The 22,953-nt window shown below is 30.7% G+C and overlaps 1 protein-coding gene across 4 annotated transcripts in view; it reads right to left on the reverse strand.

The window, feature by feature from the left end:
* Positions 1–12,634: 12,634 nt before the first annotated feature.
* LOC142329412 (uncharacterized) overlaps positions 12,635–22,953 on the reverse strand; it is a 76,752-nt gene continuing 66,433 nt past the window's right edge. For all 4 annotated transcript variants that reach the window (XM_075374001.1, XM_075373999.1, XM_075374000.1 and 1 more), the window contains one exon: positions 12,635–16,763. The gene's annotated coding sequence lies outside the window, so the exon portion shown is untranslated. The remainder of the gene's footprint in view (positions 16,764–22,953) is intronic.

Here is a 22,953-nt window from a genome sequence, read left to right on the forward strand (position 1 = left end):
GGAGAAACCGATTCTTAACAATAAAATGAATAGGCGACGGGAAACCAATCTTGATACGCTTATTAGCACATCGTTCCATCGGGCCCCAACCGACAAACCCTCCATTAGATCGGAACGCAATCCAAACTTCACAAACGAATAAACGCCAAACCAATCTTTCTCAATTACGATTCGATTCGATTCATAGCAATCTTTCTTATGCATAGCTTGTATTGGGGGATCCAACTACCATACCAAATTCTAGCTTGCGTTTATTTTATTTATTATTTTCCAGACGTGACGCATAACTTATTACATCGCCATCACTAATGTTTATTGACATTCGCCAAATTTATTACTTCTGATTATAAAATATTTTCATTAACTGTGCTATTCATCTGAGTTAATCTTAAACAATTAAATTTTATCTGTAAGCCCCATAAAACAATTTTTGTTTATCCTCAACTACAACGAATGCGAGCCAAATATATATTTTTTCAACTCATTAAAAGTACTTATATCTTTTTTTTTGTTAGCCTTCGGAAGCACCGTCAGGAATTACTTCAGAAGGTGAATAAGGGTGATATGTATGAGTGTAAATGAAGTTTAGTCATGTACAGTCTCAAGTCGACCAGTTGTGAAATGTATGGTTAATGGAAACTCAATCACCATAAATCACCGGTATCCACGATCTAGTATTCAAATCCGTAGAAAAGTATCTGCCTTTACTAGGACTTGAACCTTAGAATTCTCGACTTCAAAATCAGCTCATGTGCGTAAACGCGTTCACTACTAGACCAAGTAAAAGTATTTATAACTAGAAAATGTATCTTAAACTAATTTCTCTAAAGCTATAAATGACAAAATGAATAATTTAAAATAATATAGCTTGTACCATACCTTATTTTTGAGCGATCCATTGATTCCGTCTTTGTCTTTTTAATCACATCGATGTTATTTTATATTTACTTTATGTTTTTACTAATACCCGCACAGTTACTTACACAGCCACACACAAAAATTTTGTTTTTAAAAATTGTTGGTTCTGTTATCACAAAAAAATAATGAAAAAAAAATTAAACAAAATAAATAATTAGTTAATACCTTTCAAATAAAATTTATAGTATTTTACATATTTACATGTAGAAATATAATTTTTCGAAATTCTTTGATTTCGCCTTTCTGTTATTAACTGTCCCGCTTTTGAAAAAAATTGTTCACAGGGAACAGAGGTTGCAGGAATGCAAAGTCTAGTTTGCATTATTTTAAATAATCTTGGATAAATTAACCGCTTTTCTTTCCACCAAGAGAGAGGACTTTGTGTTCTTGAGATGAACGGTTCATTTATATATTTATCTAGCTCTAAAATTCCTGCTACTGTTGGGTTTGAATTAGTTAAAATTGGCGTTACTTTTTCATCAAAATCTTCCCATGCAGTTGAAATGGAGGGTTCAATAATTTCTTGTTCGGTTTCAAACCTATCGCCTTGTTCGATCTGAATACTTCGAACTTTCTGTGAAAGTTTTGTGTAAGCATTTTGGTAAGATGCTTCATCTTTAAAGCCTTGTTTTTTAAAACGAGGATCTAATAGCATACTTTCAAGCAAAATATTATTATTTTCAACATCCTTAAATCTATGTTGCAGTTGGTCTAACATCTTGTTACATACTTTAACGATTTCAAAATTCTGAGTAGAAGATTTAATGTTAAGTACACTGCTGCTTGGACAATTAAATTAATTGTATACGCTAAGCAAGCAATTAATTTAAGCAAGCAAGCAATTGTCAGCTACGCCAATTGCGTAGCTGACAATTGTGAATAGCAGCTTTTAAATTTGCTGCATTGTCACTAACAACCACTCCTATTTTGTCAGTAATAGCCCATTCATTGAATTTACCTTGTAATTCAATGGCAATGTTTTCAGCCGTATGTTGACTGCAGATTTCCATACAAGTAAGTAATTGGGTTTTTAAATTGCAATCATGGTCAATGAAATGGATAGTTATGGCCATATAATTATTATTTGAAACTGATGTCCAACTGTCAGTTGTTATTGCGCATGCTTCTATATTATATAATGACTTACGAATCTCACAACAAATTTTATCATATAATTGTGGAATTAAACTAGTTGTAATTGTTTTCCGACAAGGAAGCGAATACCCAGGATTTAACATATGAACAAACTTCTTGAATTCTTCATCCTCAACGAGTGAAAAAGGTTGATATTCTTTAGTTATTAACCTAATTAATTGAATATCTAATGCTCGGCTTTTACTTTGAGGGACAGGTTTTGTAACAAAGGAAGTAAGGGACAACTGTTGTGTTTTTCTTAGGACAAAAATGTTATTGGAAGCACAGAAGAAGGATTAGGCGATTCAACAAGGTTTGTTAATTTAAGGGCTAACTGCTGCGATTCATTTGGTTCAGTCTTGATGTATTTTCATGGTTCGTCTTGATGAGCAATAAAATCCTCAACCTTATGATAAAAGGAATACAAAAATGATAAATTAATGAAGAATATCATGCAGCTTTCTAGAGTAATGTCCTCTGTTGCACAATTATGAAAACACAGAATCACTAAGTTTCTACAAAATGAATTTGCTGAATGCAATTTAATACCACTTAAAGTTAGAAGCCTTATTTTATTTTAAATTACAATTCAGCTCCAGTTCAAAACCATCTAAGGAATTAAGGAATTTTTTAAGTTATACTTCTTTTGGCACGTTAGGAAAAACTGATCAGAGTGTATTTTCAGCAAGTCTATCCAATTAGTAAGTAAACTAAAATAATTCTGAGAAAAAATATCATAAACTTTCCAGTGGCTAGGATCTCTCAATTAGAGTTCATTAGTAGTTAAATAACAGGATTGGATCTCTTTCATGAAACCTTTAAAAGTATAGAGTTGGATCTTGTAAATGTTCCCCTCTTACATTCACAATAGCAAACAGATCCTTTTAGTGAGAAGGGTTCATCATGTTGTGCTGCAAACTCAATGATTAGCCCTTTTTTATGTAATTATCATCAATATCAGCTTATTTGAAAGCATTTTGATGTTTGCAGAAATCATTATCTTCTCGTGGGAGGACATTCAAGGAAGCAGGGCACAGGGTAAGTAATGTGTTCAATATAGCTATTAAATACAGTCTAAATAAGTTGATATGTAGTCTCAGTCAAGTCAACCCTCAGTCTAACTTCTAAGGAGGTCAACCTGTTATTAGGCTTCACTATCAACCAATTACCTACATTTTATCGATAGTAATCCAGAAATCAAGTGTTTTTGTCAAAACAGGTTGTTTACTTACTTTGTAGTTTTAAGTCATCCTATGAAACCCTATTTGATGAGTTTTTTTTGCTTTTTTCACAACCGTGTTACAGGCTTGAGCCGTATGACTCTGCAGTTTGTGATAACATCCTGCAACCATGATTTTCCTGACATATGATAATGATCATATATAGTGAATAGCATTGTAAACTAATGTGATGCTATTTGTAAATGAAGAAAATATGGAAGGATGAAGTATAGAAAAAGAAAATTAATCTTCTTTTTCAATTTCTGTATTTTCTGTCCAAACATAAATTACCCATAATAATTATAAATAGCAAGAATTGGCTATCAAGATACAACAAAGTGAAAAAACTTACACCAAAATGTCTGCAGCTAGAATGATATTGTCTCAAACATCAAAATAGAAATCAAGTAATTTGATAGAGGTAAGGAAGTTAACTATATAGGAGTGACAATTATCTTTAAAAATGAAATGAGAAAAACTGTCAGAGTATTGCAATATATTAGCAGGCAATAAAACATATATCTTCAACAGGAATATTTCAAGGAGGAAACTATTATGTAGGTAGATAAAAATGAAAATATTCACTAATGATATGGTAAGTCTATGAGAAATGAACTGTCACTGCTGACATAAAGACTTTTTGCCTTTCAAATGAAAGATGTAAGGCAGTTATTTGAAATTATTAAAAATATGAAGCCAAAGTAAGAATGCACAAGTTAGACTTCATTTTAAAAGGTAATATTATTGATAGATCCATCAAATCCTAACCAATCTGATAGCTCGATTATTATGAAACAGATCATGAAGAGAACCATCACAACTCAGGTCAAGAAAGAGACAAAATAAAATAAGATAGATACATGAAGTGATGATGGATTTAATAGGCGTGCATGTAAAAGGTACATTGTAATGAATAGGAATGGATGGAGGTGAATTGATGAGGAAACTAACATGCACAAAGGTCTTAATGCCAAAGAAAAAAAGTAGCAAGGAATAAAGATGTTTAGATATTCTTATCAGTTTGTTATTTAAAATGAAAAAAAAACACTGAAATACAGATTACAGATGAATAAACCTTAGAAAGAAACTGAGTTTGAACATAAACATGACATAACAAGTAATCAGAATGTAAAAAATTAATTCTATATTTTATAATGAAGTGGAAAATTGAGATTTTATAATGAAACTTTACCGACATTGAAAAACTGTACTGTTACAGTAGTAAAATTAATTACAATAGATAAAATAAAGAAGATATAGACTTGTATAAGCAAAAATAACTTTACCAAAGATAAGTTTGTCAGACCAAATGCGGCTTTAAGAATAAGAAAAAAATAATGAAGTGTTTTGGGTAATATAGTGTGAGTATGTGTATGGGTAATAAGAAAGGTAAGAGTTGATTTGTTTGATATGTGATGTTAAAGGATAATAATGAAAATGAGGTATATCAATGGATTTTGTAATAAAAAAATTTTAAAAAGATAAACTTATGACAGACTATGAAACAACTTTTCATAGTATTACAATTAAAAGAATTATGCTGCAAATCAATTCATTAATTATAAGTTTTGACTTATTAACAGAAAAGGATGTAATTAAAAGGTTTTATATATATATTATTTTACTGATATTAGTCTTTTTAAGATTTATATAATTCCTCTATACTGTTAAATTATATTTAAATTCTACTAAAATAAATCGCCTAGTACAGAATATTGAGATTAGATACATATTACCTTAATCTTTCCATGAAAGTACTCTTGCAGGATCCTGCATTTTCAGTTATGACTAAAATAATTTTGTTATTGCATAATAACCAATTAAAATACTTAAATTGCGAACTAATTTGTACAAGTGATGTAATCTGTTGCAGTTTTTATAAGACCATCTCTCTCAAACACTGTCTGATGGTTTATCACACTGAACTTTTTTATATATTTATGCACCATTTTCTAACATATTTAATTTTATGTAATCTTTACACATTTTTAAATTTATGTTAATATCAGAAATAGAATTTTATTGTTTATTAGATAAACTCAATTTGTTATTTTTGTAATTTTAAGAAATCTAATTTTAAAAGTTTTTCCTATATAAATACAATCACAAACATTACATTTAGCTTTATAAATTTCACACAGATTGTTTACTATTTTTGTTTTATAAATATTTTATTATGTGGTTCTTAGGTTTAAATGTCTTGTACGTTTTCAATAATATTATTATTGTATAAATACTTTTTGTATATGTTTTCACTCTTTTGTATTTTATTGTGTATTGGTTGCAAGATAGTTAATATGCTTAGATAGTTGTTTGCTATAATTAAAGTAGTATCACATCCATTTTCAACTGCTTTATGTTTTTTCATTATTTAACTTTTCTTTGTTATTATGCTTGTATTAATCATATTTGTATAAGTGTTAATTTTATGAGACGAAGGGCGATTGGATTTTTTATGAATTTTTATATTATTAGATGTAGATATTCTATATAATGATGTTTCAATTTGACTGTCATTGTTTATTTTGGGTACATAAAACACATATGTACAAAACAGAAATTTTTTTGCTGTATTGATGATCAGTTGTTACGACTTTGTTGATCGATTTTATTTACTTTATATTTTAATATTAATCTATATGAAAAATTATCATCCTGAAGATGACTGAGTAGCTGAGAATGTTTGAGAGAATGTACTAATTGATTGGTAAGGCGATTTTAATATTATATATATATTTATATAAAACACATGCCATTTTTTCTATAAAAGTACTTTCTTTGAAAAATTAAGGAAACCCATGTCTCATCTCAATGTTATGTACCAAGTGCTTCATTTTAATAAAATTTATAAATTTAATATATATATACACACACACTGGAATATGTTCTGAAATAGTGACAGATGCTATTTTAATTAGAAGAAATTGAGGTTTGTTATGTGAAGTTGTACAGAAATTGAATAGGTCTAAAGATAAAAGTAAACATTTGGTTCAGTTTACAAGAAAATGAGGGTACCAATTTAATAAAAATAAAGAAATTTCATAATGTGAAGAGTTTTACGTTCTAGATGTGGTAAACAGATTGATTTTTTTGTTTCACATAAATGTAATATACACTGCACTAAAAATTTATCTTAGTTCGAAAAAAAAAAAATAATGAGAAAGAGATAGTAGACACCCATTAAAAAAAACAAAATGAACCTGTCCATAGTGACTATTGAACAGTCTAAAAAAGAGTTAAAAATTCCTTTTGGTACACCAGAAGGCAAAGGTAGATTTCACCAGTGCTAAGTAGGGGATAAAAAAAAAATTTCACCTTAAAGTTAAGAAAAACTTCCAATTTACTCAATACAACAATGGTTGCATATGAAAAAAGTTTCACATATTTAGCATACAAGCCCCATTTGGTCATATCAAAAATTGTTTCAGACCAAAGTTTTAGGTAATATTTAGAGAACTAACCATCACTTTAAACCAATTCCATACTGTGCCTATTAAGGGAGGTATGATTTTTTTTTCTTTGAAACCCCATTTTTTCCACCCCCTGGGCCAATGGTTGGCAATATAAAAAAATTTACTTACATAAGTTTTAGGCCCTTATCCAAAGAATAATAGGAATTTCAAACAAATTTGATATTTTACTTAATTAGAAAGTAATAGCGATATTTTTTTTTCTCAAAAAAGCCCCCCCTGGTCCGATTTTACCCATTAATGAACTTGACTGAGATTTTGGGTTGTTATATTTTATGTATCAATTTAAAAGTGATTGGTGCAAAATTACAGCAGTTATCATGTCCACAAGAAAGTGAAATATATATATATAAACTTTTTGAACTGATGGTGGTTTTGGGGTCTGGGAGATGTCGAACCATGGTACCCATTACAACAGGTAGCTTTCTTATTTCATAAGAAAGGTACCTGTTTATATTGCGACGGCTGTCCAGAAAGAAACTTTGTTTTGAAATAAAAAAACCAACAAAAAAAAAAGAAATTTTATTATATACATTTGAAAGGGACAACTTTCTACATAGTCACTATTTAAATTGAGGCACTTATTATAATGATACACAAGCTTTTTCTCTGTAGAAATATACTGCCTTAGATTATTGACACACATCTTGCGATAAGCTAGCTTCCTTGATACAATTTCATGTGGTAAACTTCAAGAAATTTGGAGAAATGAAGCTAGAATTCCATAATCATAATGCGGAATTTTTCACGAATTTTATCATTGATTTTCATTGTCAGTTCTTCAGTCACAAGGCTGGGTCGACCACTGCAGTTCTCATCATGTACATTGGTGCAGCCACAACTGAATTCACTACTGCCTCACTCCACCTTCACTCATTATTTCATCTCCGTACATCTCACAAATTTGCCAATGAATTTCAATTGGTTTGAGGTTTTTTGCCAGTAAAAACCTAAACACTGATGAACCTCACAGCTCACAGGATTTTCTACTGAAGCGCACATTTCAATTCACAATGAGCAAAGTAGAAAAATCATAGTCTACATGATAAGACAGTTTGATGCATACTGAGTGTAGAAATGTTTTGATGCTAAGTTGGCAGCTCTATCCTCACCCATCTCCACGCTAGGTACAAATGTAAGTTACTTTCTGGACTGCCCTTGTTTAAATGTAAAACAATCCCAATCACATTTAAAGTAAAGTGTGCAATAGAAAATTTATAATTGGGAATGTTAAACAGCAAGCAAGACAAAAATAAGAGTATATGAAATTGTTAACTGGAAGGATGTAGCATATAAGAGGTGTATTAAGGCTTTATGATGAACAAAAGAAAAGTGCATAAGGTAATAAGAGTGAAAATCGATTCTGATTTTAAAAATAATAGAAACAAACGAAGAAAGAATTCCACCAAGGACCTGCAGTAAAACAGGAGATTAGTGAATTTTAATTGTTTACTAGCAGATTAACAACAATATTTGTAAAGTATAAATTAGTTTTTGCGAGTACAAAGCCTTTCTATAATGTTTTATTAAACGTTACTTTGTTTCAAGTATTTTAATATTCTGGTACATAAAATAAAAATTACTGTACTTATTAAATAAATGGTTAAGTTTGTTATAATTTCAATTTTATTTTTCTCTGTCGCTGGAGAACAAATAAGTTTACAAACACAGATTTTCCTAAAACATTTAGATGTAATCATTTCATTTTTTTGTTCTCCGGTTAAGTTATGTTATCTTTAAATTTAATAATATGTAAATTATTTATAAGTAATTTAATAATATACTTAATTATTTTTAAAGTTTTCATTTTTTTTGTTCATTTATTATTACAATTCGTAAAATTTAACTAGCAGTTCTGTAAGCAGTAGGTCTCTCATTTTATAAGCTAAATTTAACAATGTTCTACAAGAAAATTTACATAAAGTCTGAAACAGAATTGTAAATCATTATTTATTGTATAACATTTAGCCAGCACCAGTGTGCTGGCCAGTACTACTTTCAGGGAAAACTGACAACTAAATGGTGACTTGTCAAGAAGGTACTTCTTCAAATATATCCCATGTAGATTTTTTCTTTTTTTAATAATTTTTCAAATGTTTTTTGAGAGGAAAATAATATAAAATATGTTTATAGAAAACCAATGAAAAATTAAGTTTTTAATAGCATATTGAAAAAAATCATCATGGTTGTATTTTAGTATGAGAATGTATACATATATTAGGCTTTAAAATGTTGAAAAATGTGAAAAAGTATTATTTAACAGCCACTGAGAGACAGACTGGAAATGGAATGTGATATCAGTAGTGGAGGTAAGGCCATGTGGTACCAGAGGCTTGGCAACAAGATGCTGTAGTGTGATACCATACCTTAGGCATCTGAAACACCGCCGTGGGTTCGGTCGGTATGAATGGGCGTACCTGAACGGAGAGGTAACCCACTTTAATCTTCTCTGGTGGAATAGGAAGACTGAACGTCAGTATAAGAGACAGTGTCGGTTCTTCTGTTCTGTTCTGCCGTTTCACTTCTACAACACCTTGAGTACGAAGTCCATTAGCAATTTCACTTAAATGCATTTCCATAAGGTCACGACAAAAAATTACACCTCGGCTGGTATTTAGGGTCTTGTGGCATGTCGAATTTATGTTTATACTGCTCATATTGGTGAGACGTAATAGGGAGCGACTCTGCTCAACGTTTGTTTGCACTAGAATTGTTCCATCACGTAATTTCTTAATATTCCTCGGAGAACCAATACATCCTGTGACGCACTTATTAATCAGGAAAGGTGAGACCTTTTGAAGGGAGCCACCTTCCTGATTATTATGGATAACAACAAAGTGAACATTTTTACACCTGACACCATCTTCGTCCGCTGTAGCAAAATTATTCTCGTCAGATGAAGCTGACCGAGGCCTTTTCACTATTCTGAAATTGGTGGTTTTTTCAGATGGACCACCAACCATCATAGAATTTGCTGTAGGAACTGGAATTTTAGTCCCACGAGAACCGGTGATATAATAGAACACTCCAGCAGAGCACACACGTACTGGAGCTAGAGCTAGAGCTAAATACAACTGGGTTTGCTCTGGTGCCCAGAGGACATTGTTTGAGACTCACTACATAGAGCCATTCACCCATCGGCACAATAGTTCCCACCTTAGGTTACAGTTGCGTTTCGTAAGATGTCGCAACACCATCGAGAGTAAATAAAGAGAAAATTGTGTTGGATGTTTGTGTACTTGAGTAAATGTATATGTTGTAATTCGTGTAGTGTTCTTGGTGTAGTATATGTGTATATTGTAAAGTAGTCTGCAGCTTAGTGTGTAGTGGGAAGAAAAGCTGCAGAGGCTAGGCCCGTGGGCATGCCAACCCCCAGAGTCTTAAAGAATAAGACTCCCCGCCAGGGAGTCTTTTATGAGGGCGTCAGGAAGCTTGTGCAATGATGGACCAAATGGTTGAAATGCAAGGGGACTATGTTGAAAAATGATATACATGTAAGTTTCCTATTTGTATTGCAATAAAATTTATAATTACATTGCGGATAATAATTGACTTACCCTCATAGAATCTAGTAGTATCATTTGATATCTCAAGAGTTGAACAGGTTAAATTTATTGTCTTGAATTTATCACGGTAGCAATGATTACTACAATTACAATGATATAAATGAAAATTTGAATAAAAATTTAGCATGAATAGAAGAAGAAATTTTCACATTAAAATGACTTGCCGATGCCTTATCTTCTGAACAGAAGTCATATTTATTGTAAAGTCTACTTCTACTTCATATAACAGTTAATTTAAACAAAATTAGGTAAATGAAAGAATTATAAGATGATATAGTTTGTCTATACTTTATTTAAAACATATTTACAAGCATATAATTGTGATAATCTATCTATATCTAGCTGTAGCACATGAATTTTTGCGGGGTTATGAAAAGGTAGGCGATTGTTTGATAACATTTCTACAGGAGATAGAACCTGGATTTTTTATTTGAACGTTGATACAAAGCAGCAGGCAATGCAATGGCAGCATTCATCATTTCCTAAATCTTAGAAGTTCAAGCAAGAATGTTTAGTAATAAGTCTATGTCTACTGTTTTTTGAGAACAAAAGGGTATCTTGCTTGAATTCAGTGATTGCAGAACTACTGTGAATGAACATATATATTGTAAAACGTTAAAAAATCTTTGAACTGTAAAAAAACAAACGACTTGAGATGCTGTCCCATGGGATTTTGTTTTTGCATGACAATGCCCTGGCCACACAAGGCAAATTTTCTTCCATCATCCATTTAACCCTGACTTAGCTCCCACAGATTTTCTTTTTCTTCACCTTAAACAGTGGCTTGCATCACAAAGGTTTGACAATGACAAAGGATTGAAAAATTGTTTTTCTGTTTGGTTTAAGTCACTGGCAGCAGAATTTATTAAGAGGAAATGATGCCAGTGAAATGCTATGAAGCGTTTAAGTTGAAAGCAGCAATGTTGAAAAGCAGTACATAAATATAATTTTATGCTTAAGTAATAAAGTTTGTTCATATTTTTCAGTTTTGTTTTATTTTGCAACTGACTTCACTTTATAAACACGCCTTGTAATATACATCAACATACAATGCTAACATTTAGTGGCCATTGAAAAATAGGGTAATTTTAATTAATATACAGATTTTGTTAATCCTCTTGAAAATGAACACAGGTATTTTTTTAATTTTTCTATCATTTTTAATGGAGCATATTAAAAGACATTTTTATTATCATATAACTGAACACTGATTTATATTTAATGATTATATAGTACTTATCAAACTACAAAATGAAATCAGCTTATACAATTGTACGTGGTAAATACTTAAACCTATTTACTAATTAAAATATAAATCATAATTCAGAATATTGTATATTAAAAATTGTGGTTATCAAATGATTTAACATTTTTAATTGATGGAGAGGATGAATAAAATCACTTTCAGTATAATTAATATGTTTTACAACTATAAGGATGGGACAGGGATATTCTTAGAGAAGTCTACTCATGAATTTAGGAGGGATCCTATAATTAGGAAGACAGCAATTTGTTAAAATGTAAATTTAATATGATCAATGCAAAACGTGTGAACAGTAATGTGTCACTCCCATTCTTGGTACAGACACCCTAATCTTCTGAGTTTTGGAAAAATTTTGGCCAAGGATGTTTGTCTTGTTCGTAGACTCTATTGAAAAATTTACTGATTTTTCTTACAATTTTCCTCAACAATTATTTCTTTTCTTCCTGTAAGGCATTCTGTGAGTTTTGGCTAGACATCATGAATCTGTGATAAGGATATGGTGATCTTAGTGTTTCCTTGGATAAGTGAAGTTTTGTTGAGGGAATGGCTCTGCCAATGAACCTGTCAGGAAACTGCTTCTTATTTGATGATTACAAATGCTACAGCTACACCTTATTAGGAAAAGCTGAGTCCTAATCCTTCCTAATACATAAATGCAGATCATCACTGAATGACATTAAAACAGAAATAAAATGAAGATATTTAACTATTTTAACTAATCAACAAAAACAAGAAGGAAAAATCAGTAGTCATTTTCTCTGCTCGAAATGACTTCATCAAACTTTTCTAACGTGCATCAGTAGTTTATAAGAAAATAAAACTGATGCACTTTTAATTTTCTTCAGAATATAGATGTGAAAAGTAAAACAGAGTTTTATACATATAAATATATTTATAAAATTGGAAAAGAGCATTAATGAAATACTATCTTGTGCTCTGCACAAAAATAATTAGAATATGTCACACTATTCCAAGAAAGGTAATTAAACACTGAATGAATTTTAATTAATGAGAATTACTGTTAAATTTAAGCTTAACTAGGTTAATTAAAAAACAAGAGTATCAAAATTAATAACTTCATATATTCAAAAATGTACAAAACATAATTGAAGTTAACATCTAAAAAATATTTAACAGATATTATCATAATTACATTGCCACCTATACTAACTATAATTACAATAAAGTGTATGAAATAAATTAATCACTGCTGAATAACCATAAATTATAACTACACACTTTTATATAACAATAAATATAACTATACTAACATTATATACTGTACAAGAAAATACATTTTTACAGAAATATTATTGAAATCACATGTGAACAAGATATTCTTAACTGAATATAGTTACTGCACAAAAATATATACGATAAAATTTTGAAAAAAAAAATACTGCATTCCTATATTAACTTACTATTCTTTTTATCATAAAGAAAAGAAACAACTTCAACCTGTAAATATAAATAAATAATAAATGTTCAGTATAAAAGAAGAAGTATATAGAAGACAGAATCAGATAAAATTACAATTAATCTATCTAAGAGATTAAATGTAAAATACATAAAAAAACCAACAAAAATGAACAGTTTTTTTAATGTTAAAAGATGTATATATATAAATATTATATACACATACACCCACACGCGCAGATTATCAAAGAAAAATAAAAGTTTACTTTCATACTACTTAACTAGCAAATTTTATTCCCAATATATATATATATGACACAAAAAAAAAAAAAACATTAATAACAACTTTATAAATATTAATTATATACAATTTTCTCCTCATAAGGGAATCAGATAATACAGAGTGAGCAACATAAACCGAACCTGACTGATATCAGTCGAGCACAAAAGTGCATCGATGCCAAGGGTGGTCGTTTTGGAACATCTTTTGTAACAATAAGGTAAATAAATGCCAGATTTAACGTTTTATGTTTTTCTTATTTAATTTATCCATATCTTAAAATTTCATTCCAACATAATGTACCGATTCTGCAGCAGTTACCATTACGGGTTTGGTTTTATGTTGCTCATGCTATACATAAAATCCTAGTTTATTTATCCTCTTCAAAGTCTCATTTCAGACATGATTTATAAAATATCATACAAAACAAAGGTATTTCGAATGTTAGAGGTTGTTGGAAGATATATGTGCCAATTAATTAACCCTTTCATAAACATTTTAAGTCTTTTATTACTAATCTAAAAATGAAATCCAAATAAGTTACCTCAAACTTTACTTGGACTAGTAACTGGATCTTGCAGCTTCACACAACAGCTGACTCTGAGCTAAATATATTGTAAAATTATTTACACCAATATTGAGTATTATATTAAATATTTTCAGAAAAACCCATCTCATTTAAATAAATTTTTATATAATGTAGTTACTAAAGATAGAAAAATATAGAATAATAGAACAAATTGATCTTTCAAAGGTGAATGTAAGTTACAATATAGCCTCACTGATTTAATTAACTTGGAGAAAGAGTGCAACTTTAAGAGGTAAAATTACAATACAGAAAAAAATAGTCAAACAAAACTTCGTAAAATAAATAAATAAAATGCTAAGCAAAACTAAAAAATCTCCATGCTACAAATTGGGTAATGGATGCTTGGTTATGTCTAAAACCAAAGTTTGAAAGAGAGGAGAATCTATAAAACCTAAGATGGATTGGTGATAAAGAGACAAGAGATGAAGTTGAACTAATAAGGAAAGATCTGAAAAATTGGTCTTGGTCAATGTCTGAATAATTGAAATTAAGGTTACGCTGGAAAAAAGTTGTTAAAGGTTGCACCAACAAGCAAGAAACATTAATGATCGATGATATCATCAACAAAAATGCTTATAAATTTGTGGATGAATGACAGGGTAAATGGGAAAATGTTGGAGTTTGTGGTACTGGTATTAGGAAAGATAATTTGAGGAAAATCAAGAAAGTGGTGGATTTATAAAAACGACAAAAGAAAAAGATAAATAAATAATAAAATAATTTTTTAACAACTTACGGTTAGTATAAGTAAATCAAATGACCAAGGGATATAAAATAAGTGAAAGTTACCATGGACAACATTTGATTTTATGGCTAAGAGTTTTGAATTTTCAGTCTTAAGAGTTTTTAGTAGGATTCTGATTTTTAACACAAGTTCACATAATATGAACATCAAATATATATATATTATATATGTTTTTTTATTGATTCATACCACAGATCAGGTATCTATTGCAGCTCTTCTCTCTTTAATTGGGGCCAACAGGTAACTGTGTATTTGGTGTAGAGTGTCAGTCATATGATATTCATGGATTGTCAACACAGCAACCCAGGATGTGTTAATAAAAACCCAATAAAAGGGTTGCTGAGAAGATTATAAATATGTCACTAACATTAAAATATGACTTGCTTGGCCAATCCTTGTAGTACCAAACACCCGGCCAAGAATGCTAACCCTAACCACCTATGCTGTTCATTCTCTCACCAATTTAATAAATAAAAATAAAATTTAATTTTTAAATTGAACAAATTTCTAGAATGTTTGATGACAAATATGAGCAAAATAAGTTTGAGCTGAATTAAATAAAAAGAGATATTCATCAAAATAGTTAGCTGAAATCTTAAATCAGCCTACTCTTAAAAAGGACTGAAAACACTGATGATAATCTAATGTGCAGAAAAGTAAAAATTTTTAAGTGTTAAAGTCTATTTGAATAATGCAGCGAAAGGGTTAATGGCACATAAAATTAGACCTAAGCAAAATTGCACATTAAAGTAAAAGGCTACATACATTTTAATTAGTCAAACTGTCTAAAATCAAAATGAAATCATGTATCTAAATGTAAAAATTTTGTATTAAAACAATAAATAAAACAGAAAGAAAACATGTACATTAAATTTATTAACTGCTTTATATACAACATAATACGTAAATTACAATTAACATTTACTGAGTTTAGGCAGTCTATACAACAAGCTTACAATTTTTTTTTTAATTTTTAAAAATAAATTATATTTGTAAGTTGAATAAGATAAAATGAACACAATAAAAATGATAATGGTACAAGGAAGGCAGTGAAAACATTGGTAGTAATAATTTAAGCACTTCTACAGCATAATTTAATCATTTAATGAGTGAAAATTCCAGTACTCTATGAAATTTTTTAATACCAATAAACTGAAATATATATAAATCCGCAGTAAATACATTTTATTTTCTAAAATTGAACCAATTTCTAGAATGTCTCATCTCAAATATGAGTAAAATAACATTCTGAGCTTAATTAAATAAAAAGACGTATCCACCAAAATAATGATCTGGATCTTAATCAACCTATTCTTAAACGGGACCAAATAAAGATAAACTAGTTTTATTAATGTAATTGTTTAGGAAGAGGCTTACATAATTGTTGTAGATTATTACTATTATAATAACTGTAATTTTCTACTATTTCCTTAAATTGACATAATATATACAGATTTACAGCTTCATAAAATTAAAACTTTAAGAATGAGAGAAGGTAAAGTGCGAAGTTTCGCACTGGACTGATTTAGAACCAGTACACATTTACACAGGCGACTAGAGTACTTGTTGATAGCCCTGAGAAAGTATCTTGATTGCTACTGTCTGAACATGCAATAATATTGCATGCTATGAGCAGATACATTTTTTCTCATTGCTATTACCTGTCCATACTTTAGCTGCTACTCAACTTGCAGTTTTATAATAACTCAGGAAGAGTTACACATCCTGTTTGACAAGAAAACATTCAGGTCACAGAAAAGGTAGCTTAAGATAAAAAATCTACTACACTGAATAAATAATCTTACATATACTATTTTTTTGACAGAAAGTTTTATCTTAGATCAATAATATGAATATATGAGATAAATATGTAGTAAGAATGATATTATTACCAGCTCTAAAAAAACACAATATAGTATACATAACCAACTGAAATAATGAAAAAAATAAATAAATAAATGATTAACAATTATAAAACAAGTAACATAAAAATTATAACACATCCTATTATAATTCAGTTGCAGAGAACAATAACTAACCCAGTGACAACAAATAAAACAAAAATGTACAAGGTAATTAAAACACTTATAAAAAAACTGCATCTTCTGTAGTAACGATTATGAAATTATCTAAGTATTGAAGTTACGTTGATGAACAATGGCTGAAAAAAAAATTACTTAATTTTAATTTTGCATGTAAAAAATAAACAGAATTAAAATTTAACACTACTACTAAAAAGAAAACCATTAGCATTCTTTAATTTACTTAACCAAGGCAAAATCCTGTTACAACAGAAGTAATCTCTCTATTCCTTCATAAGTCACAAATAATAAACTAAACCAGTATTAAGTTTCAATGTTTGTATACAGCTACATTAAGACTTTACCGCAAAGGATGTTTGGCTCAAAGAAAACTAGAACAGTATGAAATGCTAGTGTCAGAGAACTTATAATACCCTCAACCTAATTAGTTAATCTGAACTTATTGGGATAAATTTTGTTATTTTATCAGAGAAATTATATGAATAACTGCAACTACACTTACAATTGAAAATCTCATGCCAAATGTATTTTATTTACATATAAGAAACCACTTATGAGGTTATAACAATTGACACTCTTAATGTTAAGAATGAAATTACAGATCCAATTATACAGCAATAACAACATATGCATATGCAATATTTTATTGATATAAATACTATGTATTTCCACCACAAAATGGAAAAATTCATCATCAATTCATTTTTAGACCCTCCTCAATTTCTCCCACCACCTTTCAACTAGAAAAATCGAATGGACTATAATAAGCAAAAAAAAAATTAAAAAAAAAAAAACAATTAAATATACACATATATAATAAAGTTTTGATTTACAAAGTGTTATTTAATAATTTAAAAAACTGATGAAATCGAGTCCATTTTCATCCATTTTACACTATCATTTTTATAATTCTATATACTTTGCATGGGAATTTTATCATAAATCATGACTGAAACATATTCTTTTTAATATGAAACATGACAAAGTGCATTCTTAATCTAATAATTTTTAAATGATCCCTTTTGGATTTAAAAGATTTATTTTGCATCTACATATCTATAATGATGGTAAATCTTTCCTGGGAACATTAATTGTTTCTACTATAGGAGATAGGAGAGATGGTGAACTGAGTGTTCGCCTGTGAATTGTGTGTGGGAATGTGTACATATATATACACACACACACATATATATACACGCATATATGTATGTATGTATATATACACTGTAGTGTGAAAATTAATCCAAAGGGAATTTTTTTTGTTTATTTCTATGTTGTGGCTAAACTGCTTGATCGCATCCATTCTTTAAGTTGTCTATAATATGATTTTTTTTACAAAATCATATTTATCTATTTTTTGTTCTGCGTTTTGAATATATAATAATAATAATGGACTCAATCCAAGAAAGTAGTTGAAAATTGTTTCTCTTTTTGAGGATAACAGTGTGATACAACACATAGCTTCTGAGTGTGGTGTTGGATTGGGGACAGTGAATGCTATTTTAAAAGAATTTAAAGAAACTGGTTCCTTTTCACCTCAAAGGAAAGGCAAATGTGGCCATAAAAAAAGTACCCCAACACAGGATCATTTATTAAAGAGAAAAAGTAATCTTGATCCGAAATTATCAGCTGTGGACTTAAATCGAGAATTAGCAGCCAGTGGAACAGATCTACCACATGACAACTATAAAAACGCCAAATTCTTGCAGCTGGATGGAAAGCATGTCAATCAGCTAAAAGGCATATTTAATAACAGCAACATGAAACAAAAAAGGCTCTTGTGGGCCAAAGACATGCTAACTGGAACAAAGAAGACTAGAAAAATGTTATGTTTCCTGAAAAGTCACATTCTTATGTTCAGGGACAAAAGGTTCCATACGTTAGAAAAGCATCAAATGAAAATAACCACACCAGCTCATATCCAACAATCAATTTCAACATTTTCAGAAAAAAATGTTTTGCTTGTTTTACATTTGAAGGCCCTTGTTCATTACAGTAGAAGTCTGATAATCCGGCACATTCGGGACCGGCTCGGTGCAGGACTACCGAAAATTCCGGTCTATCAGGCGGTAATTATAAGAACAATTAGGTTAATAATTAAACTACAAATACAGTATGCAAATACATACAACAAAGTTTATTTTACATTTCATATAATGTATGTACACGTACTGTAAAACATATTTCACTTAGATTTAAAAAAGTCACAAATGTCTTTTTGTTTTCTTGACTTTTGGTGTTTAGTATAAAATTTATTTCTAATGATATGGAAATCAATAATTTCTGAAGCACTGTAGCTAGTACTAGCCTCAGCAAAAGAAATAAAATTATTTAGTGATTCTGCAGCTTCTGCCCAGCTGATTTTTTCCTTTTCTTCCGTTTCGGCATCTGAGTCACTTTCTTCAAGATTTTGAGTAGGCTGAGGGTTTACTACAATGTTGATAATGTCCTCATCGGTTAGTTCTTGTTCAACAGGCTCATTCTCGTCGATTAGAAGCCACTCCTCTACCTCATCTTCAGGCAGGTTTTTCAAGGGATTGTCAGCACTTCTAACGACATCCAAAACTTTGGTCAGAGCATCTTGATGGTTTTCTTCCTCATCAGTCTGTAGAGTTAGGTCAGATGCAGGGTTTGCAGCTGGCCAAAGTTTTCTCCAGCATTTTTGGAGTGTTGTATTTTTTACCTGGTTCCAAGACAGTGCAATAGCATAGACGGCATCTTTTACTGTAAACTTTTTTTGAAAATCAGTCACGTCACAGTCGGCATTTAACAGGCCTTGAATAAAAGACCTTCTATAAAAGCATTTAAAATTTTGAATAACCCCTTGGTCCATGGGTTGAATCAAAGATGTTACGTTAGGTGGGAGCAGAGTAGCAACAATATTTCCAGAAACTAACTAATCTACTGGCGGGTGGGCTTTGCAATTGTCCAAAAGAAGGATGGCTTTAGTATCTTCTGGTAGACCAAGGCTTTTGAAGGATTCCTTAACCTCAGGCATAAAGTGGTGAAAAAACCAGTCTTTAAAGAGGGCGGCAGTCATCCACGCATTTGATTGAGCATCGTATTGGACAGGCAAGTGTGTAACATTCTTAAAAGCCCTGGGTTTTGCAGATTTATCTATCACAAAAGGGGTCACTCGGTGGTTTCCAGACGCATTAGCACATAGCAAAATGGTTAATCTGTCTTTATTTTTTTTTAAATCCTTGGCTGCTTTTTCTCCTCCCCCAGCTAGTGGAGATGTTGGTAAACATCGCCACAATAGCCCTGTTTCATCAGCATTGTAAATCTGTTCAGGTGTTAAATCATTATCAGCCACGATTTTCTCAAACTCGTCTTTGTATTTTTCTGCAGAGTTTTGGTTTGCTGAAAGTGTTTCTACAGTTACATCAAGTCTTCGAATTCCATGCCGAAAGTTTCTGAGCCAACCATCAGAATAATTACATTCACTTTTAGCAACTCCTAAATCTTGGCTGAATTTCTTTGCCTTTTCAACAATCATTGGCCCTGTTACCGGCTTTCCTTCAGAACGTACTGCACTAAACCATTTGAACAATACACTATCTAGCTGTTTCCAGTTTTGGTTTTTTTAATGTTTGTCTAGAAGCCAATTTTTCAGTTGTTACCGATTGAAAAGCAAACTTCATTAGTTCATCTTTTTGTTTTTTAATGTCATAAATAGTTGATGAGCCAATATTAAACTCATTCATTAAAACATTTCTATTCTCGCCTTTTTCTAGCCGTTTGATGATTTCTACTTTCTGATTAAGAGTCAGTGTTACGTGTTTTCGTTTCTCTCCTTTTGAACTCGAAGGCTTAGGTTTTGAAAACATGGTCACTGTACAGTTAGAACGAAAATCACTTTTTTTATAAACATTTTCAAAAGTTATGCTTACTGCGATGTGAAAGGACACAAAACTACAAAACACAAAAAAATGGCGAAGACGCTTCGTGATTGATTAACGGAGCTGCACTACACCTGAATTTGTTGTGACAGCTGAGACTAGCCGGCCGCTAATTGTTTCCGAATAATACCGAGCGCTTCCGGATGATCCCGAACTACCCCGAAAACTTCCGAATAGCTCTTGAGCGTTTTTATTTGCTTTAAAGACACACTTTTGGAGAAAACCAAAATTTTTACAATTTTCCGGAGCGATGCCGGACTATCGGGCATTCCGGACTGTTGGATGCCGGACTAATGGACTTCTACTGTATTTCTAGTAGATGGTAATGAAAACTGAAGGATATATTAACATTCTGAAGGAAAGGGTTGTGATACAAATTCAAAACAAATTCTCATAAAGGAACGGAGTGTTCTGACAATATTTAGTGCCAATAATTTATGCGCCATGCTATAGTGTCAAAAAAGTACAAAATGTTTCTGAAGAATTAAACAATGAAGTTCACCCATGGCCAGACAACTCCCCAGACTTAAACCCAATTGAAAATCTTTGGACAACAGTCAAAAAACTATTCTACAAAAATTGACTTCAATAAAGCAATAATATCTGTATTGTTTCATGAAGTAATCAAAAATAAATGTAAATGTGTAGTACACTAGTTGAATCAATGTCAAATCATTACATGAAGTGATTAAGAATAAAGGAGGACACATTTTGAGAATAGATATTCACAAATTGTACAGGTATGAATTTTTCTCTAAATAGTCACTTTTTATTAAATAAACATGTATTCAGATAAATTTATATGTTAGGTATATATAAAGGGTTGAGGGAAAAATTCTCTAAATTTTAATGTAAAAGTAAAACAAATTTTTTTGCTGGCCTCCATGGCTCAAGTGGTAGCGTCTCAACTTTTCCCCTGGAGGTCCTGGGTTTGAATCCTGGTCAGGCATGGCATTTTTCAAACGCTACAGATTTCAATTCAGGCTAAATGATCACAGCAGTCAATAACTGCAAAAATCATTAAAAAAAAGTTTTATTTCAAATTAAGTTTATTACCCACATATTTGCTGTTTTGATCTAGTACCTTTTGCCATTTTTGAGGTAAAGTCATACATAATCTTGTCGCCGTACAACTACTATGTTTTCTGAATGAAAAACTTTGCCAATCTTTGCAGGCACCTTTTTAAGCCAACTGTTATATAATTATGCGAGTTCTGTCAAACAGTATTCTGATGGTGCAAGGCCAGGACTAAGGTGAAAGCATCAAAACTTCTCAGCCAAACTTTCTAAAATAATGACAGATCACCGAATATTGTGTGGTCTGGCATTATGACAGAAGATGACACCTTTCCTAATGATCAATATTCTAGATGCTTTATCTTGATTGCTTTCTGCAGTTCTTCCAATTGTTGACAGTAGAGGTTATATCAATCATCTGACCAGGCAGCAACACTCAGAAAGTGAACAATCCCTTTCCAATCCCACTACACACAAAGCATCACTTTTTTTAATTAATTCTACCTTTTCTGCCATTTGTGGAACTTCATCTTGCTTTTACTTCCATCTTTTTGATATTTAATTTTCCTATGTGATACACTTCTTCTTTGCCCATAATAAGCTGTTTAAATTTCATTCAATTTTAACAACAATTCTTCCCTTTTTGCTAAAATTTCAGTATTAATCAAATTTCTTCTTTTTTTCCTCATTTTCAACACATCATAACTTTTAGAAACTAATATTTTCATAACCTTCCTAAAAATAATTTGGGATATGTCACCTTTCAAAAGGACGCAAGTGTTGACAGATTTGAGTAACATTACCAGTTATACGATCCTAACGCCATCTACCTTGAGATCACATGGAAAAAATTTCTATATATTCTTATTCTGGAATATTTCATTTTAATTATTCAACAAATTTTCAAAAGTTTTATTTGAATCACTATTTTTGATTTGGGAGGTAGAATTAATTACTAAAGATGGACGAAGCAGGAGCGATATAAAATGCTGAATAGCACAAGCTAAACGAGCCTTCAGTAAGAAATATAATTTGTTTACATCGAAAATTAATTTAAATGTCAGGAAAAGATTTTTGACAGTGTATGTTTGGAGTGTCGCTTTATATGGAAGTGAAACTTGGACAATTGGGAGTATCTGAGAAGAAAAGATTAGAAGCTTTTGAAATGTGGTGCTATAGGAGAATGTTAAAAATCAGATGGGCGGATAAAGTGACAAATGAAGAGGTATTGCGGCAAATAGATGAAGAAAGAAGTATTTGGAAAAATATAGTTAAAAGAAGAGACAGACTTATAGGCCACTTACTAAGACATCCTGGAATAGTCGCTTTAATATTGGAAGGACAGGTAGAAGGGAAAAATTGTGTAGGCAGGCCACGTTTGGAATATGTA

Source organism: Lycorma delicatula, chromosome 8 (genome assembly GCF_047948215.1).
Source record: "Lycorma delicatula isolate Av1 chromosome 8, ASM4794821v1, whole genome shotgun sequence".
NCBI lineage: Eukaryota > Metazoa > Arthropoda > Insecta > Hemiptera > Fulgoridae > Lycorma > Lycorma delicatula.